Genomic DNA, 20,170 nt, shown 5'->3' on the forward strand with positions numbered 1-20,170 from the left:
AAAATAGCTAGAATTTTGTTTGGACTGTCTGGGAGTGGTCTCAGTGGGGAGGGGAAAAATGAAGTAGCTGTTATTGGCAGAGAGGTTTGTAACACTCTTTCATATTGGTCTATTAACTCATTTATTTTTCAATCAGCTCTTACACTAAAAGGGCATTATCATCATTTTCACAATTTCACAGTATTATTCCAAATTTAAGAACACAGTGGTAGACAATTGAAATGAAACAGCTCTTTAACCATTTCCACTGCAAACATGAACACAACTTTAACATTTTCAAACTTTATAAATGATGACTATTAAAATCGGCCTAAATTAGCATAAATAACCAATTGTAACTCTTGGACCGTTCAATACTTCAAGACAAGCTAGCAAGCACACATATTTTCTTCAGGAAATGTACTTTTCTAGTTATTATTATTCGCCTTCCACTGCCAATGTGTGTGTTTCTTGTGCTCCCTTGATTGTATTATCTGTGTCTAACATTTTTGTGTAATTGCTGCTGATCTTGTCATGCAGGGCTCCCTTGAGAAAGATACATTTGAGATTAATGGTACTCCCTGCTTAAATAAAAGTTAAATGAAAATAAATAACATTAAACCATCCTTCATAGTTGTTAGCCTTTACCCTCTAGTTTGTACTCTTGAAGCTATGTCCAGCCTCTGTCTGTACCTGTTCAACGTTCAACCAAAGCAACGTCCTACTGAAGGAGGCATTGCTGCAGTTTAGAAAGATATGTCTTTGGCATTTAAACAGCAACAAAGGAAATGTAAAACAGTTCGGGGTTTGTCTCATCTCTTGACTTGATTCACTCTGTTGACTAATCAGTCTCACACAGTTGACCACACGGCTGGTGAAATGAACCATTCAGTGCTGGTTTGAGTGACAGAGCTGGAGGATTTGGGGGAGGGGTTGAGAGGCAAGAAGCTCTGGGGTTTGTATTTTGGCTCATTTCCACCCTTTTGTCTACTGGAATAGAGAGGTAAGCACAACTTCTTAATCATCAATGTTTACTGTTTGACAAAGTTATTTCTGTTGTCCATTGTGTTTCTTGCTCTTGAAGACTAATCAAACAAGAGCAACTCTCCCTTTTAAATATTCTGGGTAAGCATGTTTATTAGTAGATTCGACCTGGTTGCTAAGAGTTGTACTAGGGTGAGACAGGCTTCCTGTGTAGATTAAGACTGCGGAGATGGAGAGAGATATGGCTCTGAAAACGTACCACAATATAGGGATGAGAACTGCGTTTTACTCTAAATTGTCCTATTATACAAACTGTTACACCGAGAAGATTGAAAGACTGCTAGCTGTAAGATATGGCGGTGGATCTTTGTTATGTTGTTATTTTGCTTCCACTGATCCTGGGGGCATTAAGGTCAACGGTGTCATGAACTTTAACAAGTACCAGGACATTTTTAGAAATGGTTAATTGACCACAAAATCAACATTTTGCAATGGTGATCTCAGTCTCCTTACTTGAACCCCATTGAAAACCTGTGTTTTGAATTGAAGAGGGCAGTCCATAAGTGCTTAGGAAGGATATCAAGGATCTGGAAAGATTCTGTATGGAGGAATGGTCTAATATACAAACTGTTTCACCGAGAAGATTGAAAGACTGCTAGTTGAGTTGCCATATAAGATTTCCAGGAAATGTGTGTTGTTTTGGCTCTGTGCCATGTTCTCTTCGGCTTACACCGACAGTCTCCAGTATCTCTGGTCTGTCTGCAAAACAGCTTTTGTTTCCGTTGGCCATCTCTCTCTCCCCCTTCTCTCTTGGCAGCATAATCCTATCCCACAGGGGGTAAGTGGCACCTTAATTAGGGAGGAAGGGCTAGTCCAATGGCTGGAGTGGAATAAGTGTAATGGAATCTAATACGTAATTTGCTTCGTTCCAGACATTATTATCAGCCGTCCTCCCGATAGCAACTTCCTGTGTCATATCCCTGTCTGTCTGTATGTAGGACAAGGGCACCTTCTGAATCTGAATATGTGTTTTCATTGTATTTTTTCACATTTTGTAAATGGTGACCGAGCATTAGGGATTAGTGTATCTCTGTGTTTAACTTCAACATCAGAGGTTGAAGTAATTTTATATGTTTTAAAAGATGTTTTAAACTGTACCTGCAGTCAGGTCCAAAATGATTGCTACCCTTGATAAAGATGAGTAAAAAAGACTATACAATAAATAATATAAATACTGAGGTATATTGTGTGCTCCAAAGAATTGGGGAATATTTTTTATATATTAATACAATTGCTCAGAGAAAGAGATTTTGTTTAATAAGTAATACAAATCTCAAAGACGAAGGAGTAAACATTCTTGGCACCCCTGTTTTAAATACTCTAGTCATGAGATTGGAGAACACATTGGGAGGGATCTTCTTACAGTGGGTCTGAGGTACCTTTCAGCATATGCTTCAGTTTTTTGACACCAAACCTGCCACTGGTGTGCATGGCCAAAGGCAGTGCTAAGGTCAAATGCTCTTTGGTCGCTCACACTAGTAGTGAGTTTGACATCGGGAAAACTGAAGCTTTTTTGCTCATCTTTGCCAATAATTTTTGACCTGACTGTAAAATGGGAATATTTGTACACAACAAATTGACCAGTGTTACCTAGTGATGAATGTTCATTATAACATTTCTAGAGTTGATTCAGAAGTTAAATGAACTCTTAGTGGTGTATAAGAACCCATGTGTTGGTGTTAATAACCGTTATGATCTATTTCAGGTAGATCATTTTTTTTTGTTTCAAAATCTGTGCTTTACATCTACATTAATTGATTTTATGCTACACAAACATACAATAACATAAAATTGTCTAATGTTTCCATCCAATGTTAGAAGTTGGACTTATTGCACCCGTTACTGAGATGGTTGTTCCAGTTTAGGTCTCATTTATCAATCCTTTCTACCTTAGCAGCCATTCCAAATGCAGTTTGTCTGTGATTGTAAGTTCCAATTGTTCAATATCCTCACTCTGGCTGTAATTCCAATAGGAATAGCACATCACTTGCAAGCCAGCATCATGTGACATAATGTGACGTGCATGCCTGATGCCGTGCATGCCGGAATTTAGGCTTATCAGTGTTTTTAAGGATGCATCTTTGTTACGACGTCCGAAGATGTAACATGCGTTTCCCAAAACACCACACAGAGGGAACGTTGAGGCATGTGTCGATCGCTTACTGAATCTCGGATCAACTTTCTCCATTCAAATCTTACCTTAAATCCCTTAGAGTCGATTGACGCACCGGTGCGTCAATGTAAGTTACATAATATTAAAATCCCCATCAAAATCTGTCAAGTTTAAGCTAGAGATATCGGGGGTTTGCATTGTGCATCTCAATCAATTGTACAATTGTACGGAATCAATCGGTCTTCTCATGCAAATGTCTGTAGCGTCCAAACGGTTTGATCTACATTATTATGGAAATAGAGACTCGCGAACATGGTGGTGTTCTCTGTTCTGCTATACGACCTCCACAAGTGTCAGGAGAGTCGTCTGAAGTCAGTACCGTCGATGTGCCAACTTCTGTTTTGGTAACGTTCATACTGTTAGGGCTACAAAAGTACTGTGACAGCACTGTGGAAAGGGTAGATTCTCACAAACAAAATGGTGTTCTCCCTTTGTCTCTAGGACCCCCACGTGTCACAGGACTCCTCTGAAGGTAACCGGTACCGTTTTTAAAAAAAATCATACAACTATGAAGAAAGGGGTATGAAGGTGTAATATGTGTCAAAAATGTATATTTCCTGATTTAAAAATAAAAAAATATCTCCTAGATTTAGGACAGACACTTCAAAACCTTGTTTCTTATGATACATTGTTTTGACTGTCCTTTTTTCCATTTATAAATGTGTTATTAAATGCATTACTATGGGCTTTAGTAGTAAAAGCCTAAATCAATATTTTAACAAATAAAAATGTTTAAATGACACATTTTATACCTAAAGGGGTCATAAAATTCCAAATCAAATAGCTAAAGGATCCATGGTATGACTGTCTTAAAACAATAATGTCAGCTTAGGACTGCCTCCTCCCTCCCCCAACGTCTTAGACTCCAAAGAATGAACATTATAATTATTCTACAATACTGATGATGGATCAGCTCCTTTAAAGATATCATCACAGCTATCATCACCTATGGCTGCAAATACTGAGGGAGGTTATTCTAATGCTTACCCTATAATGATGCACTGAATCAAGATTTGGCACATAATTGTGTTGTTACACATCAATATATGAGTCAAAATTACAGACAGTAGCCTACAATTAGCAAAATAATAACTACATGGAATGAACATGAAATTGATTTCAATATTATTGAATTATACAGCGTAGGCTTATGTAGCCTATACTTGTTACGAACAGTACCAATCAAAAGTGTGGACACACCTACTCATTCCAGGGTTTTTCTTTATTCTTACTATTTTCTACATTGTAGAATAATACTGAAGACATAAACTATGAATATATGGAATAATGTAGTAACCAAACAATTGTTAAACAAATCAAAATCTATTTTATATTTGAGATTCTTCAAAGTAGCCACCCTTTGCCTTGATGACAGCTTTGCATACTCTTGGCATTCTCTCAACCAGCATTATGAGGTAGTCACCTGGAATGCATTTCAATTAACAGGTGTCCCTTGTTAAAAGTTCATTTGTGGAATTAATTTCCTTCTTAATGCATTTGAGCCAATCAGTTGTGTTGTGACAAGGTAGGGGTGGTATACAGAAGAAAGCTCTATCTGGTAAAAGACCAAATCCATATTAAGGCAAGAACAGCTCAAATAAGCAAAGAGAAATGACAGTCCATCATTATTTTAGGACATGAAGGTCAGTCAATCCGGAAAATTTCAAGAACGTTGAACATTTCTTCAAGTGCAGTTGCAAAAACCATCAAGTGCTATGATGAAACTGGCTCTCATGACGACCCCCACAGGAAAGGAAGACGCTGAGTTACCTCTGCTGCAGAGGATAAGTTCATTAGAGTTAACTGCACCTCAGATTGTAGCCCAAATAAATGCTACACAGAGTTCAAGTATCAGACACATCTCAACATCAACTGTTCAGAGACAGCATGAATCAGGCCTTCATGGTCGAATTGCTGCAAAGAAACCACTACTAAAGGACACCAATAAGAAGAAGAGACTTGCTTGGGCCAAAAAACACGAGCAATGGACATTAGACTGGTGGAAATCTGTCCTTTGGTCTGAGGAGTTCAAATGTGAGATTTTTGGTTCCAACCTCCGTGTCTTTGTGAAACGCAGAGTAGGTGAACGGATTATCTACGCATGTGTGGTTCCCACCTTGAAGCATGGAAGTGGTGTGGGGGTGCTTTGCTGATGACACTGTCTGTGATTTATTTAGAATTCAAGGCACACTTAACCAGCATGGCTACCACAGCATTCTGCAGCGATACGCCATCCTATCTTGTTTGGGCTTAGCTGGACTATCATTTGTTTTTCAACACGACAATGACCCAACACACCTCAAGGCTGTGTAAGGGCTATTTGACCAAGACGGAGATTTTTTTTTACCTTTATTTAACCTGGCAAGTCAGTTAAGAACAAATTCTTATTTTCAATGACGGCCTAGGAACAGGTTAACTGCCTGTTCAGGGGCAGAACGACAGATTTGTACCTTGTCAGCTCGGGGGTTTGAACTTGCAACCTTCCGGTTACTAGTCCAACGCTCTAACCACTAGGCTACCCTGGAGTGCTGCATCAGATGACCTGACCTCCACAATCACCCGATCTCAACCCAATTGAGACGGTTTGGGATGGATTGGACCGCAGAGTGAAGGAAAAGCAGTCAACAAGTGCTCAGCATATCCTTCAAGACTGTTGGAAAAGCTTTTCAGGTGAAGCTGGTTGAGAGAATGCCAAGAGTGCGCAAAGCTGTCATCAAGGCAAAGGGTGGCTACTTAGAAGAACCTCAAAAATAAAATACATTTTGATATGTGCAACAGTTTTTTGGTTACTACATGATCCATTATGTGTTATTTCATAGTTTTGATGTCTTCACTATTATTCTACAATGTAGAAAATACAAAAAAATTAAGAAGAACTATTGAATGAGGAAGTGTGTCCAAACTTTTGACTGGTACTGTATATGCCGGGAGTCAGGAAGCAGGTGCAGAAGGTGAGTTTAATAATGACAAAAGCAGAGAAACAAAACACGAGAAGCGTACAGAGCGTGAATAAAAACAATATTAACTATTGACTGATGGCTACTGAGGGCTAAATAAAGGGAGATTAATCATGGAAATAATGATGTTCAGGTGTGCTTAATGATGGTTGCCAGGGGCGATGGTTAGTAGACCGGTGACGTCGAGCGCCGGAGCGGGAGTAGGCGTGACAATATTGTAGGGCCGGCTATTTATCTTTTAATGCAGTCATCTCTCAGTTTTCATAAAAAAATGTAATAATTGCAAAGACATTGGCAACTTTCTATTTGTAGTGAGCTTCATTGTGAAGCTACCAGAAGTCACAGAGAGACAGATAAACATGTTGATTCTTTGTTTAGCAGATATCTTCTGTGTATAAAGTGAGAGAGTTGCAGAGGGAGGTGTTCAGTCCCAGGGTGCTTAGCTTAGTGATGAGCTTGGAGGGCACTATGATGTTGAAAGCTGAGCTGTTGTCAATAAACAATATTTTCACACAGGTGTTCCTCTTGTCCAGGTGGGAGAGGGCAGTGTGGAGTGCAATAGAGACTGCCCCTTAACCTCCCGCTGCCTCATGCCCTCAAGGAGTGGAGACCAGGACAGAAGCTATAAAAGAAAATAGCCCAAAGTTCACATTCACATAACTGCTGCTTCTCTCTGTAGATAAACTACATGTTAAGGTATACATTCTCTCAGATGAAGGTTAAAGGGGTGAGTACAGTTATAGTACAGATTTACTCAAACCCACTTAAATAGCTGTAGGTCTCTAAGACAATCCTTTATTGATTGAAAATTGTGTATGGGTTGAAAAGCCAATCAGCCCCTTCAGAGAAAAGCAAATGACTGTTTCAATTTTTTTCCCCTGTTTCTCTGTTTCACAGTTAAAATATAACGACATGGTTAAAATACAACTAATTAGAAAGCATTGACAATTCCACTTCCAGTGGTGCTGTGCTTCTCTCATCCCCACCTCACTCCAATGCCCTTCCCCCCACCACGGCCTATTGTCAAGGGGTCAAGACTTTGGCACCTAGCTGAACATTTTCATGACCATCCCCCTGAGACACTGCCACTCTCCAATAACCAATAAGACACTGATTTGGTCTGACCATGACCCTCCCCTGCCTGTACAGGCCAGGGTTCCTCAATCTCGTCACAAGTGGACATGTGTGATGGTGTGCGTGGACAGAAGTGAGAGTGATATTGTAACTTATGTATTCGTTATTGGTTGTAGTTATTCCAATGACACTTTCATTGGTACTAACCATGTCTGTCTGTCTTGTCTTGTCTTGTCTTGTCTTGTCTTGTCTTGTCTTGTCTTGTCTTGTCTTGTCTTGTCTTGTCTTGTCTTGTCTTGTCTTGTCTTGTCTTGTCTTGTCTTGTCTTGTCTTGTCTTGTCTTGTCTTGTCTTGGTATGTATGTAGCGGGTCCCTCAAGTCTGACCAGCATCAAGAGCTGTCTGGATGAGGGTATGGAGCCCACCTGTTTCGAGAGCAGTGATGACATCGGGGGACTGTGGAGGTTCAAGGTGAGGGAGCTGGTTGAGGAACCTGGTGCCTGATTAACCAGTATAGTGGATTAGAGTGTTCGTCTCAGTAAGAAGATACAGGGAGAACATCTCAGTCACTGGGAGAGTGTGTGTCCGCTACTGCTGGAGATCCATATTTAAATGACACCGGCTCTCTTTCAATATCTAAAGTTGATCCAGTATAAATTACTCTGGCTTTGTTCCAATATCTAATGTATTGGGCATATTAGTGCTTATCCTCAGTCTGTCCTTGTCCTTTAGGAGCATCCAGACCCAGGAAGGGTCAACATCTACCAGTCTGTCATCATCAACAGCTCCAAGGAGATGATGTCATACAGCGATTTCCCTCCTCCTGCTCACCTGCCCAACAACATGCACCACCCCCAGCTGCTGAGCTACCTACGACTTTACGCTCAGACCTTTGACCTCTTCAAGCACATCTAATTCCAGGTCAGAGGGCATGAAGGAAGGAAGTGGATGTTTATTCAGTCACATCTTATGTTAGGATCCCTTTCAACGGTAAATAGTGATTAATTTAATGTGTGTGTGCGTGCGTGCCTGCATGTGTCAGACCACTGTGGTGAGTGTGCGTCAGAGGCCAGACTTCCCAGTGTCAGGCCAGTGGGAGGTGGAGACAGAGAGAAGGTCAGAGGGAGATTCAGGTCTTTGATGCTGTGATGGTCTGCACCGGTCACTTTACACAACCACACTTGCCTCTCAATGACTTCCCAGGTAACTTTAAATTTGCTATCCCTATCATAGTCCCCATTGTCATTGTGTATTTGATTATATGCTACTATCACTGGAGATATATAGACTCAAATCCTATTCACATCATGCATACATACATACATCATGTGCACAGTGCCTTCAGAAAGTATTCATACTCATTGACTTATTCCACATTTTGTTCTGTTACAGGCTCAAATCAAAATTGATTAAAAAAATGTTTTTATCAGCGATCTACACACAATAGCCCATCATTTACAAGTGAAAACATGTTTTTAGAAATGCAAGTTTATTGAAAATGAAATACAGAAATATCTATATCTCAGAAATAAGTGTTCACACCGTCAAGTTGGTTGTTAATCATTGCTAGACAGCCATTTTCAAGTTTTGCTCATAGATTTTCAAGCCAATTTAAGTAAAAACTGTGACTAGGTCACTCAAGAACTTTCAATGTCATCTTGGTAAGTTAAGTGCAGTGTATATTTGGCCTTGTTGTCCTGCTGAAAGGTGAATTTGTTCCCCAGTGTCTATTGGGAAGAAGAGTGAACCAGGTGTTCCTCTGATTTTGCCTGAGCTCAGCTCTATTCTGTTTCTTTTTATCCTAAAACACTGCCTGGTCCTTGTTGATGACAAGCATACCCATAACATGACATGCCTGTATCTTGCAGTGACTCATTTAATTTATTTAGCCAGGATACTTCACTCAGTAACAACTGCCACTATTTTCCAGGGAGTCATGGGTAAATTGGATGTATTGATACACCACCCAAAGAGTAATTAATAACTTCGCCATGCTCTAAGGGATATTCTATGCTCTTTTTTAAAAATCTACCACTAGGTGCCCTTCTTTACGAAGCATTGGAAAACCTCCTTGATCTTTGTGGTTGTACCCGTGTTAATTGTATGTGTGGGGTACAGAGATGAGGTAGTCAATACAGAAATTTCAGATTTTCATTTTTATTCATTTGTAAAAATTTCTACAAATATAATTCCACTTTGACATTGGTGAGGTGAGTGACACAACATATTACTTTAATGCATTTCAAATTCAGGCTGTAACATAACAAAATGTGGAAAAAGTCAAAGGGTATGAATAATTTTTTAAGGCACTGTATATCCCATTCATAGCTCTCACAAAGTATAATTTGAATATCATGCTCAATCATCATCATCAATCAATTACCACAAGTATCATTATTTATAATTTGATTATCTGATCCTCCCAGGTATAGAAGAGTTTGAGGGCAGGTACTTTCACAGTTGGGAATACCTCAGTGCTGAGGGGTTGCAGGGGAAGAGGGTGGTGGTGGTTGGGATTGGGAATTCTGGAGGTGGCATCGCTGTGGATGCCAGCAGAGTAGCGGAGCAGGTGAGTGGGAAATCCTCTGATTCTTCTGGAAGTGATTCTTTCAGATATTATGCAGCGCAGGGTTTCTTGAAAATTGGGACAATCCATGACCAGCAGGGAAACTTCATTTTAATAGTAAAAATATCTGCATTTTTTTTGCTTTATTTGAGCTTAAACATTCAATTTAGTATAATTTTATAAGGGAAAGTAATTGTTTTGGGAATTTAAATATTTTCAATATTATTAATTTCATGTCAACACTATGCCCATAAATGCCCTTATTCAGCGCAAAGGATCCAGTTTTCAAACTCTCATATAAAAAAATAAAAAATATATAATTATGCCAATAATATTAACTGAAAAAGGGATATTGTGTAGTTTCTTGAAATAGCCCTCTGTGGCTTAAAATATTATTGAATCCTAAAAAATATGCCCAAAGAGTTGGTCAACTCCGTCAGATTTGTCTAAAATGAATCAGGAATGAGCAGGGTCAGATATACCATAAGGACCCCTTCTCTATAGCTGTGTTCGAATACTCAAACTTAACCATACTATTTATGATGTGAATTGAGTATACAGTGCCTTGCGAAAGTATTCGGCCCCCTTGAACTTTGCGACCTTTTGCCACATTTCAGGCTTCAAACATAAAGATATAAAACTTAATTTTTTTGTGAAGAATCAACAACAAGTGGGACACAATCATGAAGTGGAACGACATTTATTGGATACTTCAAACTTTTTTAACAAATCAAAAACTGAAAAATTGGGCGTGCAAAATTATTCAGCCCCTTTACTTTCAGTGCAGCAAACTCTCTCCAGAAGTTCAGTGAGGATCTAATGACTAATGATGATAAATACAATCCACCTGTGTGTAATCAAGTCTCCGTATAAATGCACCTGCACTGTGATAGTCTCAGAGGTCCGTTAAAAGCGCAGAGAGCATCATGAAGAACAAGGAACACACCAGGCAGGTCCGAGATACTGTTGTGAAGAAGTTTAAAGCCGGATTTGGATACAAAAATATTTCCCAAGCTTTAAACATCCCAAGGAGCACTGTCAAGCGATAATATTGAAATGGAAGGAGTATCAGACCACTGCAAATCTACCAAGATCTGGCCGTCCCTCTAAACTTTCAGCTCATACAAGGAGAAGACTGATCAGAGATGCAGCCAAGAGGCCCATGATCACTCTGGATGAACTGCAGAGATCTACAGCTGAGGAGGGAGACTCTGTCCATAGGACAACAATCAGTCGTATATTGCACAAATCTGGCCTTTATGGAAGAGTGGCAAGAAGAAAGCCATTTCTTAAAGATATCCATAAGAAGTGTCGTTTAAAGTTTGCCACAAGCCACCTGGGAGACACACCAAACATGTGGAAGAAGGTGCTCTGGTCAGATGAAACCAAAATGGAACTTTTTGGCAACAATGCAAAACGTTATGTTTGGCGTAAAAGCAACACAGCTGAACACACCATCCCCACTGTCAAACATGGTGGTGGCAGCATCATGGTTTGGGCCTGCTTTTCTTCAGCAGGGACAGGGAAGATGGTTAAAATTGATGGAAGGATGGATGGAGCCAAATACAGGACCATTCTGGAAGAAAACCTGATGGAGTCTGCAAAAGACCTGAGACTGGGACGGAGATTTGTCTTCCAACAAGACAATGATCCAAAACATAAAGCAAAATCTACAATGGAATGGTTCAAAAATAAACATATCCAGGTGTTAGAATTCAAAGTCCAGACCTGAATCCAATCGAGAATCTGTGGAAAGAACTGAAAACTGCTGTTCACAAATGCTCTCCATCCAACCTCACTGAGCTCGAGCTGTTTTGCAAGGAGGAATGGGAAAAAATGTCAGTCTCTCGATGTGCAAAACTAATAGAGACATACCCCAAGCGCCTTACAGCTGTATTCGCAGCAAAAGGTGGCGCTACAAAGTATTAACTTAAGGGGGCTGAATCATTTTGCACGCCCAATTTTTCAGTTTTTGATTTGTTAAAAAAGTTTGAAATATCCAATAAATGTCGTTCCACTTCATGATTGTGTCCCACTTGTTGTTGATTCTTCACAAAAAAATACAGTTTTATATCTTTATGTTTGAAGCCTGAAATGTGTCAAAAGGTCGCAAAGTTCAAGGGGGCCGAATACTTTGCAAGGCACTGTATAGTATGCTTATTTGTAGTAGCAAGACATCAGTAGGTTTATAATTGAACACATGTATGAAGATTTTACACTATTGTGGAGAGATGTACTGTTTGGATTCTTTACATACAATAGAAATAAGCTGAAACATTTATGTAATTCATTTCGTTATTCTTTTGGCCAAATTTCATATACACAAATGTACATTTTTCATAGCCTACAAAAAGAAATTGAACTGTATTTTAAGACGGTTAAATGCTCTACTAACAAAAAGCTGTTAGAATTGTAAGTATATGTATGTCCCTTAAGGTCCTTGTGTAATTCTAATGTGATATTGTACCCCCTAGCTCGATTGTCCATTGTTTGTAATCTATGTATGCTTCTTAAATTTTTTTATTTCACCTTTATTTAACCAGGTAGGCTAGTTGAGAACAAGTTCTCATTTACAACAGTGACCTGGCCAAGATAAAGCAAAGCAGTGTGAACAGACAACAAAGTTACACATGGAGTAAACAATAAACAAGTCAATAACACAGTAGAAAAAAGAAAATAAAAAAGAGAGTCTATATACAATGTGTGCAAAAGGCATGAGGTAGGCGAATAATTACAATTTTGCAGATTAACACTGGAGTGATAAATGATCAGATGGTCATGTACAGGTAGAGATACTGGTGTGCAAAAGAGCAGAAAAGTAAATATAAACAGCATGGGGATGAGGTAGATAAATTGGGTGGGCTATTTACCGATAGACTACGTACAGCTGTAGCGATCGGTTAGCTGCTCAGATAGCAGATGTTTGAAGTTGGTGAGGGAGATAAAAGTCTCCAACTTCAGCGATTTTTGCAATTCGTTCCAGTCACAGGCAGCAGAGAACTGGAACGAAAGGCGGCCAAATGAGGTGTTGGCTTTAGGGATGATCAGTGAGATACACCTGCTGGAGCACATGCTACGGGTGTTGCCATCGTGACCAGTGAACTGAGATAAGGCAGAGCTTTACCTAGCATGGACTTGTAGATGACCTGGAGCCGGTGGGTCTGGCGACGAATATGTAGCGAGGGCCAGCCGACTAGAGCAGACAGGTCGCAGTGGTGGGTGGTATAAGGTGCTTTAGTAACAAAACGGATGGCACTGTGATAAACTGCATCCAGTTTGCTGAGTAGAGTATTGGAAGCTATTTTGTAGATGACATCGCCGAAGTCGAGGATCGGTAGGATAGTCAGTTTTACTAGGGTAAGTTTGGCGGCGTGAGTGAAGGAGGCTTTGTTGCGGAATAGAAAGCCGACTCTAGATTTGATTTTAGATTGGAGATGTTTGATATGAGTCTGGAAGGAGAGTTTACGGTCTAGCCAGACACCTAGGTACTTATAGATGTCCACATATTCTAGGTCGGAACCATCCAGGGTGGTGATGCTAGTCGGGCGTGCGGGTGCAGGCAGCGAACGGTTGAAAAGCATGCATTTGGTTTTACTAGCGTTTAAGAGCAGTTGGAGGCCACGGAAGGAGTGTTGTATGGCATTGAAGCTCGTTTGGAGGTTAGATCGCACAGTGTCCAAGGAAGGGCCGGAAGTATACAGAAGGGTGTCGTCTGCGTAGAGGTGGATCAGGGAATCGCCCGCAGCAAGAGCAACATCATTGATATATACAGAGAAAAGAGTCGGCCCGAGAATTGAACCCTGTGGCACCCCCATAGAGACTGCCAGAGGACCGGACAACATGCCCTCCGATTTGACACACTGAACTATGTCTGCAAAGTAGTTGGTGAACCAGGCAAGGCAGTCATTAGAAAAACCGAGGCTACTGAGTCTGCCGATAAGAATATGGTGATTGACAGAGTCGAAAGCCTTGGCCAGGTCGATGAAGACGGCTGCACAGTACTGTCTTTTATCGATGGCGGTTATGATATCATTTAGTACCTTGAGCGTGGCTGAGGTGCACCCGTGACCGGCTCGGAAACCAGATTGCGCAGCCGAGAAGGCACGGTGGGATTTGAGATGGTCAGTGACCTGTTTGTTGACTTGGCTTTCGAAGACCTTAGATAGGCAGGGCAGGATGGATATAGGTCTGTAACAGTTTGGGTCCAGGGTGTCTCCCCCTTTGAAGAGGGGGATGACTGCGGCAGCTTTCCAATCCTTGGGGATCTCAGACGATATGAAAGAGAGGTTGAACAGGCTGGTAATAGGAGTTGCGACAATGGCGGCGGATAGTTTCAAAAATAGAGGGTCCAGATTGTCAAGCCCAGCTGATTTGTACGGGTCCAGGTTTTGCAGTTCTTTCAGAACATCTGCTATCTGGATTTGGGTAAAGGAGAACCTGGAGAAGCTTGGGCGAGTAGCTGCGGGAGCTGTTGGCCGAGGTTGGAGTAGCCAGGAGGAAGGCATGGCCAGCCATTGAGAAATGCTTGTTGAAGTTTTTGATAATTATGGATTTATCGGTGGTGACCGTGTTACCTAGCCTCAGTGCAGTGGGCAGCTGGGAGGAGGTGCTCTTGTTCTCCATGGACTTTACAGTGTCCCAGAACTTTTGGGAGTTAGAGCTACAGGATGCAAATTTCTGCCTGAAGAAGCTGGCCTTGGCTTTCCTGACTGACTGCGTGTATTGGTTCCTGACTTCCCTGAACAGTTACATATCGCGGGGACTATTCGATGTTATTGCAGTCCGCCACAGGATGTTTTTGTGCTGGTCGAGGGCAGTCAGGTCTGGAGTGAACCAAGGGCTATATCTGTTCCTAGTTCTGCATTTTTTGAACGGAGCATGCTTATCTAAAATGGTGAGGAAGTTACTTTTAAAGAATGACCAGGCATCCTCAACTGACGGGATGAGGTCAATATCCTTCCAGGATACCCGGGCCAGGTCAATTAGAAAGGCCTGCTCACAGAAGTGTTTTAGGGAGCGTTTGACAGTGATGAGGGGTGGTCGTTTGACTGCGGATCCGTAGCGGATACAGGCAATGAGGCAGTGATCGCTGAGATCCTGGTTGAAGACAGCGGAGGTGTATTTGGAGGGCCAGTTGGTCAGGATGACGTCTATGAGGGTGCCCTTGTTTACAGATTTAGGGTTGTACCTGGTGGGTTCCTTGATGATTTGTGTGAGATTGAGGGCATCTAGCTTAGATTGTAGAACTGCCGGACTTGTAGGACTGCTTGTGTTCCCTCATGTGCTTTATGTATTGATTTGTTGTTAATAAAAAAAAGTTTTTTTTGTCATAGTATGGATATATACTTATCGTGCCAAAAGTTCCCGGATGTCGTACTAAATTTGCCAAAATGCGAAGTATACATGCAGTGGACACTGTTGTACTTTTAGGGCCCATAATCCAATTCTTCTGAAAAGGGTGTGGCTTCATAACTTTTCAGATTGGAAGAAAATTGCGGAAAATATGCAGCCGGAGTCCGACGAGAGCAAATACAAATTCAATGCTTTAACTAATTGTGACAAATGTTAAGAAAATATTGAGCAATGTAATAAAGTAATGACTTTTCAAATAAGTTACGTACCGCATAGCATTACAGCAGTATGTACTGGTATGTTAGCGAGTTACCTAATGTTTGTTGGCTACTATTACATTGAACTTGCCAGGCAGTATATTAACTATTTGCCATCTAATTAACTACCCAACGTTTATTGACTTGATTATTCACATCATTCTTAGCTAAGTGGTATAAATTTAGCGCGCACCACCGCTAACTAAGCTAGCGTTTCACACCCGTTACAGAAGCAGAACAACTTGTGTCGCCGACAGGTGCAGGTGTAGTACTGCAGGTAGTAGCAGTAATACCAGTAGAGCTGGTATGTGTCTCTATGGACGCAGGCCTTACTTTTTATCCATTACGGACCGTTAGTGGAATTCCCGCGAGAGAGTAACAGTTGATGTGATTGGATGTTAATTATTTGACTAGGCTACCTGTATTTGACAATGTGTTGTTATTTCGCTGAACACTAAATCTGAATCACATTTTTATTTGGCGTACCCCGGACTGCATTGCGCGTACCCCAGTTTGGGAATACCTGAGCTACACTATAGTTGCTTGTTTTGTCACATAAAGATAAATTAGGCAAACTATTCGAATTTTAGCAACCAGGAAATGGCGTAGCCAAGTTGAGATTGTCCCGTCTTTGAAGAAACCCTGACGGAAGTATGATAAACTACTAGCTAGATGAACAGGAATAGAGTTGGCCATCTCTGCCAAAGATTATTAACCCTTTCTCTCCTGGTCTACAGGTGTACCTCAGCACGCGGAAAGGGGCATGGGTGGTCAGCAGGGTGGGGGCGGGGGGACTGCCAGGTGACCTGGTGGGCACTTCAAGATTGGACAGGCTAGTGCAGAAGCTCTTCCCCTCCTGGATTACCATGATGATGGAGAAGAAACTGAACAGAACCTTCGACCACAGACTGTACGGCCTACAACCAAAACACAGGTAAAATCTCTACATATCTGACTGACTTACTGACCGATTGATTGAACCATCCATTGATCCATCCATCTATTTCAGGTTCTTTGCCCAGATCCCAGTGGTGAATGATGATCTACTTGGTCGAATCATCTCTGGTCGTGTTCTGGTCAAACCTAACATCAGGGAGATCAAAGGCTCCAGTGTGGTGTTTGAGGATGGGAGCGTCGTGGAAAAGGTGAAGACACACACACACACACACACACACACACACACACACACACACACACACACACACACACACACACACACACTCTCTTCCCTTATCCCCTCTACCCTACCATCCCTCTCTTCCCTAGGTGGATGTTGTGGTGTTTGCCACTGGCTACAACTATGACTTTCCTGCCTTCGGGTCTGCTGACTAATGGTGGTCACTGCCTGTGTCTGTACCGTCATGTGTTCCCCCCGGGGCTGGCTCGGCCCAGTCTGGCTGTAGTGGGCTTCATCTGTAACCTGGGAGCCATCAATCCTCTGGCTGAGATGCAGGCCCGCTGGGCCACCCAGGTCTTTAAAGGTAACAACTAACTGCGACCTGTATGCTCTCGTTGGCTGGCCCTCGCTTCAAATTCGTTGCCAAACCCACTGGCTCCAGGTCATCTATAAGTTCTTGCTAGGTAAAGCCCCGCCTTATCTCAGCTCACTGGTTACCATAGCAGTCCCCACCCGTAGCGTGCGCTCCAGCAGGTATATTTCACTGGTCACCCCCAAAGCCAATTCCTCCTTTGGTCGTCTTTCCTTCCAGTTCTCTGCTGCCAATGACTGGAAAGAATTGCAAAAATCACTGAAGCTGGAGACTCCCTCACTAACTTTAAACATCAGCTATCAGAACAGCTTACAGATCATTGCACCAGTACATAGCCCATCCAACTACCTCATCCCCATATTATTTTGTATATTTATATTTGTTTTTTGTTTTTTCTCCTTTGCACCCCAGTATCTTCACTTGCACATGCATATTCTGCAAATCTATCAACACAGTGTTTTTGTGAAATTGTAATTATTTCGCCACTACGGACTATTTATTGCCTTGCCTCCCTAATCTTACTTAATTTGCACACACTGTATATAGACTTTTCTTTTGTGTTATTGACTGTATGTTTGTTAATTCCATGTGTAACTGTGTTGTTGTTTGTGTCACACTGCTTTGCTTTATCTTGGCCAAGTTGCAGTTGTAAATGAGAACTTGTTCTCAACTGGCTTACCTGATGAAATAAAGGTAAAATAAATAAATAACAACTCCCTCACTAACTCCCCTTTTCCTGATTCATCCCAGAGCTCTGTGTCTGAAGTTGGGTAGCCTAGTGTATTTGAATGCGAGCGATGGAAGATTTGAGGTTTGTGTCAATAGTAATGTGTGGACTACATGATTTCTTGCTCCAGGGTTACTAACACTGCCCTCACAAGAAGCCATGCTGCAGGCCGTAAAGAGAGATACCAGCACGCTGCAAAACAGGTGGGACAACATCCATGTGTTATTACACTCATACTGTAATTCGTTTGCCAATAGGTAAATTATTTTTTTTAAATCAGGTATAAGCACTTTCAAAACACCTGCGTGTGTATACCCTCCTTCTCCCTCCAGGTTTGCCTGTTTGGAGCGTCACCCTCTCCAGGTGGACCATATCCCCTACATGGACTCCATGGCAGAGGAGTTGGGGGTTCGTCCTAATCTCCTAGGGCTCCTGTTGAGGGAGCCTGGTGTAGGGCTGCGTGTGCTACTGGGGCCCTGCACCCCGTACCAGTACCGTCTGAGAGGGCCAGGACAGTGGGACGGAGCCCGACAGGCCATCCTCACCCAGTGGGAGCGTGTAGCCCAGCCCTTCAGGACCAGGATGCCGCCACAACCAGAGAGCAGAACCAGAGCCTCCTCTAGTCTGATACTGACTCTGTCTGTCACTGTTCTCCTACTAACAACCTTCTATACCAGACACAGTCTCTCATCACTCCCCACAGGCCTCCTCTATAAGATATACAGTCTACCTGAGATCATATGGGAGGTGGAAATTAACACTATGGGCCTATTGCATCCACTGTTGGCCACCATTTTATCTCTCATTAAACTATCAATACACACTAAGATCACCCGCACAGCTGATCTTAATTGTTTCCAAAATGTACTGTTCTCTAAAAGCCGAGCTACATGTGACGTCAGTGTTAACTTAGCCTCGCTTTATTCAAACATTTTCCAAGACAGGCTATTTATTATCTTCGGTAGAAATAAAACCTGGAAACCGAGCAGACTAAGGGGTGATTGAACTATTTCACAATAATTCAGTGCAACTAAAATAAAGCATTTTCTTGTTTAGAAATTATACTGTGGCAATAAATTGTACAGGTTATAGCATATGATGTTGTCCATTAATTACAACTTGTCTTATTAACTATGGTTATTTCTGATCAAGAGGACAAAACCAAACATCCCTGAATTGTCCATATCAAAATTGTGTAACTAAATCAAGCCAATCATGACTTATTTCATGTAATCTTTGTTTTTGTAAAATTCAACAGAGACAAAAAAATAAATTTATTGGCTGCAAGGAATATGGAGGAAGTCACTCCAGCAAAGTTGCACCCATCAAATTCCATTTAAAACAAACCGATCCACAAAATGACAATTGTGACAATTGTTGGCACCCCATAGGGATTCTTACTTATGAAGAAATGCACTTCCTTTGGCTCCCTTTAACTGGGGTATAAAAATAAAGCATTTTTCACCAATCACAATGTGGAAAGGCAAAAACACTCACAAATTCAAAAATAAAAAAATTGTTTCCACTTTTAAACAATAGGTTCACTATTAGGTCAATAATTAAGAAGCTCAAACCCAGACTCAAACCCACACAACAGTACATGTGCACTGGAGGCAGTTGCACAGACCACTGATTGGACTTCTTGGTTTTGACTTAAAAGTTAAAGAAACACATAGGTCTTAGCCAATTTAACTTAATTTTGTAAGTTAAGTCAATGTACAGATTTGTAGTTATCCTGACTTGACATTTAAAGTCAAGACAACTGTTGTCTTCATTTACTTCATTTGACTTATTGGATCTAATTTCAGGAAGGAAGGAAGGAAGGAACACAAAGTTCATTCAACTTGATTTTATAAGTTAAGACAATGACTTGTAGTTATTATAACATGTCATTTTTTGTCAACACAACTGGGATCTTGTTTTAGTTTATTTGACTTATTAGTTTTGATTTGAAAGTTGACTGAACAAATTGTTCTCACTTTGTGCAGAAAGTGTGGTTCCACCTAAAATGATTTTCAAAAGAATATTCCATCGCCGGAAGTCAACACCATTCCCTGTTGTTTGTCAGTGTTCTTTGGTCCCGATTACCTGCTTAGCTAGTTCAGGTGACACTGCATGAAAAAAATCCTAACTTCATTGTAAGTATGGTGTCCACTAGAGATCGGCGTTTGAAAGCAACTTCGAAGATAGCACGTGAGTCCATTGGGTTGTTGAAGCGATGAGACAAGATCGGAATTGGGGAAAAAAAGAGGGTAAGATACAAACAAAAAACACACGGTTTGATAAATCGCATGATCAAACTAAGCGTCATTGATCACGTCGTAATGTTATGTTGACACAAGCATTGATCCTTTGCCAAGGCTTTGCTGACCCATGCCATATCTTAACATGCCTGGATAGGTATTTTACGTATCAACTAAAAGCTAAAAGCTCTGACGAAGGCCGTGAGGCTAATATGTAAAGATTATTAAAGAGCAGTGATACTATCAAGAGCAGTGTGCGGGTTTCTTCTTTTTTCTCAACTGTTACCATGCACCTGCAAAAATGATAGC

The 20,170-nt window shown here is 41.2% G+C and overlaps 1 pseudogene; it reads left to right on the forward strand.

Moving 5' to 3' along the window:
• The first annotated feature begins 942 nt into the window (after positions 1 to 942).
• Positions 943 to 19,857, forward strand: LOC110521621 (annotated as a pseudogene).
• Positions 19,858 to 20,170: the final 313 nt, after the last annotated feature.

Source organism: Oncorhynchus mykiss, chromosome 30 (genome assembly GCF_013265735.2).
Source record: "Oncorhynchus mykiss isolate Arlee chromosome 30, USDA_OmykA_1.1, whole genome shotgun sequence".
Taxonomy (NCBI): Eukaryota; Metazoa; Chordata; class Actinopteri; order Salmoniformes; family Salmonidae; genus Oncorhynchus; species Oncorhynchus mykiss.